Genomic DNA, 10,149 nt, shown 5'->3' on the forward strand with positions numbered 1-10,149 from the left:
TAATCCCTGCTGCAATCAAGTGGCTGTGCCTACATCAATCACCCCTGCCTCTCTAAGTCTGTAAGACAGAGCCTGTACCACACACTTGATGACCAACTACCTGGACACCTGAGCTGAATCCATACAAAAAAGGGAATGGACTCCTAGGCTCATACACCTGGTAACAGCTCTAGCCATCTGGTGAAAGGACATTAGAGCTTCAAAGGCAAAAATAATCAAGATAGATCACTCAAGCAGCCTACTGGGGATATCAAAACAAAACAAAGCAAGAAACAAGGATACAGTAAACAAACATAAAATAAATTAATATGATAACTTATAGATGGCTCAGAGACAACAGTCAATATCAAATCACATAAAGAAGCAGACCATGATTGCTCCAACAAGCTCTAAAAACAAAGAATCAAGAAACCTTCCAGATGAAGGTGTATTCCTGGAATTACCAGATGTAGAATACAAAAGATTAATATACAGAGGTCTTCAAGAGATCAGAAAGGAGATCAGGCAAAACACTGAACAAGCCCAGGAACACACAGATGAAGTAGTTAAAGAAATTGAAAAAGAACATAGTGAAAAATTTAATAGGCTGCAAGAATCCATAGAGAGACAGCAATCAGAAATTCAGAAGATTAACAATAAAATTACAGAAGTAGATAACTCAACAGGAAGTCAGGGGAGCAGAATCGAGCAAGTTCAAGGCAGAATTTCTGAACTTGATGATAGAGCACTTGGCACCAATATATTTGAAGAAAAATCAGATAAAAGAATTAAAAAAAATAAGAAACCTTAAGAATCAAATGGGACTCTATCAAGAGAAATAACCTATGAGCGATTGGAGTACCAGACCAGGGAGGGATAACAGAAAATACAGAGAGAATTATTGAAGATTTGTTGGCAGAAAACTTCATAGATATCATGAAAGATAAGAAGATATCTAGCCAAGATGCTCATCAAACTCCACATAGGGTAGATTTTAAAAGAAAGTCATCAAGACACATTATAATCTAATTTATCAAAACCAAAGATAAAGACAGAATTTAAGAGCAGGTATAAACGAAAAGTCACCTACAAAGGAGAGTCAATAAGAATAAACTCAGACTACCCACCCCGCCCCACTGCCGTCAAGTCGATTCCAACTCATAGCGACACTATAGGACAGAGTAGAACTGCCCCATAGAGTTTCCAAGGAGCACCTGGCAGATTCAAACCTTGGTTAACAGTCGTAGCATTTAAGCACTATACCACCAGGCTCCTCGGCAGAAATCACGCAGGCAAGAAGGCAATGGGATGACTTATATAAAAAATTGAAGGAAAAAAAATTGCCAGCCAAGAATCTTATATCCAGCAAAACTACCTCTCAAATATGAAGGTGAAATTAGGACATTTCCAGATAAACAGAAGTTTAGGGAATTCATAAAAACCAAACTAAAACTACAAGAAATACTAAAGGCGTTCTCTGGTTAGAAAATCAATGATATCAGGTATCAACCCAAGACTAGAACACAAGACAGAGCAACCACATGTCAGCACAGATAGGGAAATCACAAAAATAAATCAAGATAAAAAAGATTCAAAACAGGGAAACAGTAATGTCATTACATAAAAGATGACAACATTAAAACAATAAAGAAGGACTAAGAAATGTAGTCATAGATCTTTCACAAGGAGAGGAAGTCCAGAAAATATAAAGAAATTAAAGTTTGGTTTAAACTTAGAAACAGAGAAGTAAATATTAAGGTAACCACAAAGGAGACTAACAATCAATCCTACTTATCAAAATAAAATGCAAGAAAAAAAAAAAGACTCAGTGAAAACAAAGTCACCAACAACAAATAAGAGGAAAAGGCAATACTTAAAGATAAACTTCTCAGCACAAAAAATTAAGTGGGAAAAAGAAACTGCCAACAACACACAAAAGAAGACATCGAAATGACAGCACTGAACATACCTATCCATAATTACGTTGAATGTAAATGGAGTAAAAGCACCAAAAAAAGAGACAGAGTGACAGAAGGGATTAAAAAAACGTGATCCATCTACACGCTGCCTACAAGAGACATACCTTAGACTTAAAGACAAAAACAAACTAAAACTCAAATGATTGAAAAAAATATGTCAAGCAAACAACGATCAAAAAAGAGCAGGAGTGGCAATATTAATTTCTCACAAAATAGACTTTAAAGTTAAATCCACCACAAAGGATAAGGAAGGACACTATATATTGATTAAAGGGACAATATACCAGGAGTATATAACTGTATTAAATATTTCTGCATCCAATAACAGGACTTTGAGATACATAAAACAAACCCTAACAGCATTGAAAAGAGAAACAGACAACTCCAAAATAATAGTAGGAGGCTTCAACACACCACTTTCGGTGATGGACAAGACATCCAGAAAGAAGCTCAATGAAGACACGGAAGATCTAAATGGCACAATAAAACAACTTGGGCTCATAGATGTATTCACAACACCCCACCCAACAACAGCCAATTAGACTTTCTTTTCTAGGACACATGGAATATTATCTAGAATAGACTACATATTAGGTCATAAGGAAAGCCTTAAAAGAACCCAGAACATATTCCAAAGCATCTTCTCTAACCATGAGGCCATAAAAGTAGAAATCAATAACAGAAAAAGCAGGGAAAAGAAATCAAACACCTGGAAACTGAACAATACTGTGCTAAAAAATGACTGGGTTATAGAAGACATTAACGATGGAATAAAGAAATCCATAGATTCCAAGGAGAATGAAAACACTTCCTATCAGAACCTTTGGGACACAGCAAAAGCAGTACTCAGAGGTCAATTTACATCAATAAATGCACACATACAAAAAGAAGAAAGGGCCAAAATCAAAGAATTATTCCTACAACTAGAACAAACAGAAAGAGAGCAACAAAAGAAATCCTCAGGCACCAGAAGAAAGCAAATAATAAAAATTAGAGCAGAATTAAATGAAATAGAGAACAGAAAAACAATTGAAAGAGTTGACAAGACCAAAAGCTGGTTCTTCGAAAAAATTAAGAAAATTGATAAATCTTTGGGCAAACTGACAAAAGAAGAACAGGAGAGGAACCAAATAACCCAAATAAGAAGTGAGATGGGCAATATTACAACAGACCCAACTGAAATTAAAAGAATCATATCAGGTTAGTATGAAAAATTGTACTGTAACAAATTTGAAAACCTAGAAGGAATGGGTGAATTTCTAGAAACAAACTACCTACCTAAACTAACACAAACAGAGGTAGAACAACTAAATAAACTGATAACGAGGAAGAGATTGAAAAGGTAATTAAAAAACTTCCAAGAAAAAAAAGCTCTGGCCTGGACGGCTTCACTGGAGAGTTCTACCAAACTTTCAGAGAAGAGTTAACACCACTACTACTAAAGGTGTTTCACAGCATGGAAAAGGATGGAATACTCCCAGACTCATTCTATGAAGCCAGCATATCTCTGATACCAAAACCAGGTAAAGACACTACAAAAAATAATAATAATAACAAAATTACAGACCTATATCCCTCATGAATTTAGATGCAAATATCCTCAAAAAAATTCTAGCCAATAGAATTCAAAAACATATCCCAAAATAATTCACCATGTTCGAGTGGGATTCACAGCAGGTATGCAGGGGCGGTTCAACATTAGAAAAACTATCAAAGTAATCAATCATACAAATTAAACGGAAGACAAGAATCACATAATCTTATCAATTGATGCAGAAAAGGCATTTGACAAAGTCCAACACCCAATCATGATAAAAACTCTGAGCAAAACAGGAATAGAAGGAAAATTCCTCAACATAATATAGGGCATTTATACAAACCCAACAGCCAACACCATCCTAAATGGAGAGAGTCTGAAAGCATTCTCCTTCAAATAGGGAACCACACAAGGATATCCTTTATCACCACCCTTATTCAACATTGTGTTGGAGGTCCCAGCCAGAGCAATTAGGCTAGATAAAGAAATAAAGAGGAACCAGGTTTGGTAAGGAGGAAGTAAAAGTATCTCTATTTGCAGATGACATGATCTTATAAATAGAAAACCCTAAAGAATCCTCAAGAAAACAACTGGAACTAATAGAAGAGTTCAGCAGAGAATCAGGATAGAAGATAAACATACAAAAATCAGCCAGATTCCTCTACACCAACAAAGAGAACATTGAAGAGGAAATTACGAAATCAATACCATTTACAATAGCCCCCAAGAAGATAAAATACTTAGAAATAAATCTAACCAGAGATGTAAAAGACCCATACTAGAAGACACTACTGCAAGAAACCAAAAAAGACCCACATAAATGAAAAAATATATGTTGCTCATGGGTAGGAAGACTCAGCATTGTAAAAGTGTCTATTCTACCAAAAGCGATCTATGGACACAATGGAATTCCAATCGAATTTCCAACAACATTTTTTAATGAGATGGAGAAACAAATCACCAACTTCATATGGAAGGGAAAGACGCTCTGGATAAGTAAAACATTACAGAAAAAGAAGAACTAAGTTCGAGGCCTCACACTCCCTGACTTTAGAACATGTTATATTGCCACAGTAGTCGAAACAGCCTGATACAGGTACAGCAACAGATGCATAGACCAATGGAAGAGAATTGAGAACCCAGACAGAAATCCATTCACATATGAGTAGCTGATATTTGACAAAGACCCGAAGTCACTTAAATGGCAGAAAAGTCCGTATCTTTAACAAATGGTGCTGGCATAACTGGATATTCATCTACAAAAAAATGAAACAAGACCCATACATCACATCATGCACAAAAACTAACTCAAAATGGGTCAAAGACCTAAATATAAAATCTAAAACGATGAAGATCATGGAAGAAAAAATAGGGACAACGGTAGGAGCCGTAATACATGGCATAAACAGTATACCAAACATTACTGACGATGCAGGAGAGAAACTAGATAACTGGGAGCTCCCAAAAATCAAACACTTATGCTCATCCAAAGACTTCACCAAAAGAGTAAAAAGATTACAGAATGGGGAAAAGTTTTTAGCTATGACATTTCTGATCAGCACCTGATCTCTAAAATCTACATGATACTGCAAACACTCAACAACAAAAAGACAAATAACCCAATTAAAAAATGGGCAAAGGATATGAACAGGCACTTCGCTAAGGAGACATGCAGGTAGCTAATGGATACATGAGGAAATGCTCACGATCAGTAGCATTAGAGAAATGCAAATCAAAAGTACAGTGAGATTCCATCTCACTCCAATGAGGCTGGTATTAATCCAAAAAACACAGAATAATAAATATTAGAGAGGTTGTGGAGAGACTGGAACACTTATACACTGCTGGTGGGAATGGAAAATGGTACAACCACTTTGGAAATCGATTTGGCTCTTCTTTAAAAAGCTAGGATTAGAACTACCATAAGATCCAGCAATCCCACTCCTTGGAATATATCCTAGAGAAATAAGAGCCTTCACAGGAACAGATATATGCACACCCATGTTCATTGCAGCACTGTTTACAGGAGCAAAAAGATGGAAGCAACCAAGGTCCCCATCAACGAATGAATGGACAAATTGTTATATTCACACAACGGAATACAATGCACTGATAAAGAACAGTGATGAATCTGTGAAACATTTCATAACATGGAGGAATCTGGAAGGCATTATGCTGAGTGAAATTAGTCAGTTGCAAAAGGGCAAATATTGTATGAGACCTCTGTTATAAGAACTCAAGAAATAGTTTAAGCAGGGAAGAAAATATTCTTTGATGGTTAAAAGATTGGGGAGGCAGGGAGGGAGGGAGGCAGAGGTTTTTTCACTAATTAGATAGTAGACAAGGACTATTTTAGGTGAAGGGAAATTCTCATTAGAAGGAGAGCAACTAGGATTACATAGCCAGGTGTATATAAATTTTTGTATGAGAGACTGACTTCGTTTTTAAACTTTCACTTAAAGCACAATAAAAATAGAAAAAAAAATTAAAAAGAAATATATATATGGAATCAAATTGACAACAGCAACTCGGAAGATTAGGTACGAGCCTTATGGGGCCGTGAGTTCAATATTAACGGAGGAGGAACAACTCAGAGAAGGGTGAGAATGGTTCCAAGAATCAAACAACGTGATCAATTTCACTGAATTGTACATGTAGAAATTGTTGAATTGGTGTATGTTTTACCCTGTGTATTCTCAATGACAACAAAATAAATAAAAATTAAAAAAAAAATGGAGAAATTGGAAAAAAAACGTATTTTGGCAAAAATATCTACTAGAAATACATGTTATAAGTTATCCCCTTTGTGTTATGACACTATAACATTAAATGGAGACTATTTAAAATTGGACAAATGATAAAAAGACAACAGACTGACATTAATAGAGAGTAGATTATGAAATAATCAGGGGTGAAATGAGGTTTGAAGAAATAAGTGTTTTACATCAAATATTTACTCTGAATTGGGAGCACTAAAGAGCATAATTAACAATACAAAGTATCAATGCAAAGTATGCAATATGGAGGATAATCTTGAGGAATCATCCTTCAATATAGAGGAATATATAAAGAGGATGAAATGTTTAAAGCATAAATAATTGATATGCAAAACAGAAAATGGAAATTCATCATTCAAATGATTGATGTCACAAATGAGAAGAAACTATAGTGGAAGTGAAAGTGAAAAAACAAAAAATTTTCTGGAGAGAAGACAAGTGAGCTTGAGTTTGCACATTGAATGACTATGGTGAATACCAAAAGGATTGCTAAAATGATCCAATATTGGAATTTTAAGGAAGTATTTTGGAAATACCCAGAGAAAAAAGTTTACATTCAAAGTTTAATTAGTCTTGCCTCAAATTTCTGCCACACAACATTGATAGCTTTAGTCTAACAAAGCATTGCCTATAGATATTTAATACTTTATGGACCAGGCACTCCTTGGAAACTCTATGGGGCAGATCTGCTCTGTCCTATAGGGTTGCTGTGAGTCAGAATCGACTCGACGGCACTGCTTTTCGTTTTATTTATGATCTCAGATTGCTATTTCTAGCCAAATCAGCCTCCTCATTTAAAGGCAATAAAATAGCATTCCCATATTTTAAAACTCAGAAAAATAGGCTATATATTTCTTCAAGCATTTACACGTATAAAAGTTTTCTCAATATGCCAGAAATAATACTTTTTAAAAAGTTATATAATGAGAAATACTTAATAATTAACTGGATCTAAAATCACAAAGTATAATAACAAAAATGTGAAGTTTTAAGGACAAATGGACAGAAATAAATGCAGGCTGTCTTAGTCACCTAGGGCTGCTATAACAGAAATAACATAAATGAATGGATTTAACAAAGAGAAATTTATTTGTTCACAGTCTAGTAGGCTAGAAGTCCAAATTCAGGACATCATCTCCAGGGGAAGGCTTTCTCTGTCAACTCTGGAGGAATATTCTTGCCATCAATCTCCCCTTGGACTAGGAGCTTCTCGTTTCAAGAACCTCAGGTCCAAAGGATGCATTCTGCTCCTGGCACTGCTTTCTAGGTGAGATGAAGTCCTCCCCTCTCTGCTTGCTTCCCTTTCCTTTTACCTCTTGTAAGATAAAAGGGGAAACCCTGGTGGTGTAGCGGTTAAGTGCTACAGCTGCTAACCAAAAGTCCGGCAGTTCAAATCCTCCAGGCGCTCATTGGAAACTCTATGGAGCAGTTCTACTCTGCCCTATAGGGTCACTATGAGTAGGAATCGACTCGACAGCACTGGGTTTGGTTTGGTTTTTGAAGGTAAAAGGTGGTGCAGGCCACTCCACAAGGAAACTCCTTTTACATTGGATCAAGAACGTAACCTTACTAAGGTTGTTACAATCCCACCCTAATCCTCTTTAACATAAAATCACAATCACAAAATGGAGGACAAACACACAATACTGGGAATCATGGCCTAACCAAGTTGACACATATTTTGGGGGGACTCGATTCAATCCATGACAGAGGCTAAACTCCTCATCTTTTGAAAATACGATTTTGAATGCAAACTAATGGACCACTGATGATAAATGGACAAATAAAATTAGGGAACTTTTAAATGATATGAACTTTGAAAGCATAGTTTAGAAAAATATTTTTAAGTGATTATTTCTATTTGTTCACTTAAGCAAAATATATTACATAAAAATATTAAATGTTAAAACTGTGCATGACATATGATATGATTTTGCTAGATATTCATGACATTAAAAAACAAACAGAAAAACTAACAAACAAAAAATTATACCTCTGTAACAATGAGTATACTTAATGTATACATTTTAGCTTCTAATATCATTCTACCAAAAAAGAAAAAAAACTTAGGCTCCCAGGAGAAATGGCTGATTTTAGGACTGAGGCAGGAAATACACAAGATGAGCCTGGAGCATCTTGTGGTGCCAGAGAATAAAGAATTACTAAAACACACACACTCACATACACACACAGAATGATGAGGGTATGTCAAAGAGACACAGGAAACAACCGAAATAAACCCCGGTGATCAAAACAGGAACAATTTGAGCAACAAAATAAAGTAATAATAGGTTATAAAACAAAGCACAAAATAAAAATATGTGTGTTTATAAACCCACTCCTCACTTATCAATATGGTTTGGTTGCAAAGGCCAGATGGTTATACTAAAATCTGCATCATGCAAAAATGGAGTACGACCGCATATAATCACAAAATGGAGGATGACTAGATCATTACATAACTCTCAAATCACTGAGCATTATGGGCCAGCCAAGTTGACACATAACCTTAACCATCACAGCCAGAGTAACTCTCACCTTGCACCTCAGTATTCATTACTGCAAGACATATGCCGTTAATGACCAAAATAGTCAGATAGTAGTTTTTTTTATCCTTGTCATAAATGTGAAATGTCAGATAACGAGATAGTTGATGAGCGAGGAATAGGTATACTGACATAAACAAAAAATATGTAAATAAATAAATGATGGAGAATATACAAATCACTTTTGCAGAAGAATTCCAAATATTACATAGAGACTACATCATCAAAGAAGTGGGACAAAACTCCCCACTCCTTAAGTGTGAATATGTATGGTGACTTTCTTCCAAAGAGTACAGGGTGGAAAGAGAGAGAAGTACTTTACAGTGGAGAAACCTGAAAAACACTACCTCAGTTAGGTGATCAAGACCAACATCAACAGTGACGTTGTATTAATAGTATGCACCCTTAATATGATGTGATGAGAATGACATTTTACTTCTGCTGTCTTCGTCCAAAAACCCATAAACACTAATTATGAGAATGTTGTTGTTGTTCACTATGTCCAACTCATAGTGAACCTAAATACGATGGAAGGAAACACTGCCCAGTCTTGTACCATCCTCACAATCCTTGCTATGTTTGAGCCCGTTGTTGCAGCTACTGTGTCAATCCATCTCTTTGATGGTCTTCCTCTTTTCCACTGACCCTCTACTTTACCAAACATGATGTCCTTCTCCAGGGACTGTTCCCTCCTGATAACATGTCCAAAGTACCTGAGACGAAACCTTGACATTGCTTCTAAGGAGCATTCTGGCTATACTTCATCCGAGATGTGGAATATTCAGTATTCTTTGCCATAACCATAATTCAAAGGCATCAATTCTTCAGTCTTCCTTATTCATTGCCCAGCTTTCGCATGCATATGAGGTGACTGAAAACACTATGGCTTGGGTCAGGCACACCTTAGTCTTCAAAGTGCCATCTTTGCTTTTCAATAGTTTAAAGAGGTCTTAGTGCGGCAGATTTCCCTGTTGCAGTACATCCTTTGATTCTTGCTGCTGCTTACATGGGCGTTGATTGTGGATCCAGGTAAAACGAAATTCTTTACAACTGCAACTTTTCTCCACTTATCATGATATTGCTAATTGATCAGTTGTGAAAATTTTTTGTTTTCTTTATGCTGAGGCATAATCCATAATGAAGGCTGTAGTCTTTGATCATCATCAGTAAGTGCTTCAAGTCCCCTCACTTTCAGCAAGCAAGACTGTGTCATCTGCATGTCGCAGATTGTTAATGAGTCTTCACCAAACCTGATGCCATGTTCTTCTTCATATAGTGCAGCTTCTTGGTTTATTTGCTCAGCACTGAGATTGAATAAGTATGGTGAAAAG

The sequence above is a fragment of the Elephas maximus genome, chromosome 3 (genome assembly GCF_024166365.1).
Source record: "Elephas maximus indicus isolate mEleMax1 chromosome 3, mEleMax1 primary haplotype, whole genome shotgun sequence".
NCBI lineage: Eukaryota > Metazoa > Chordata > Mammalia > Proboscidea > Elephantidae > Elephas > Elephas maximus.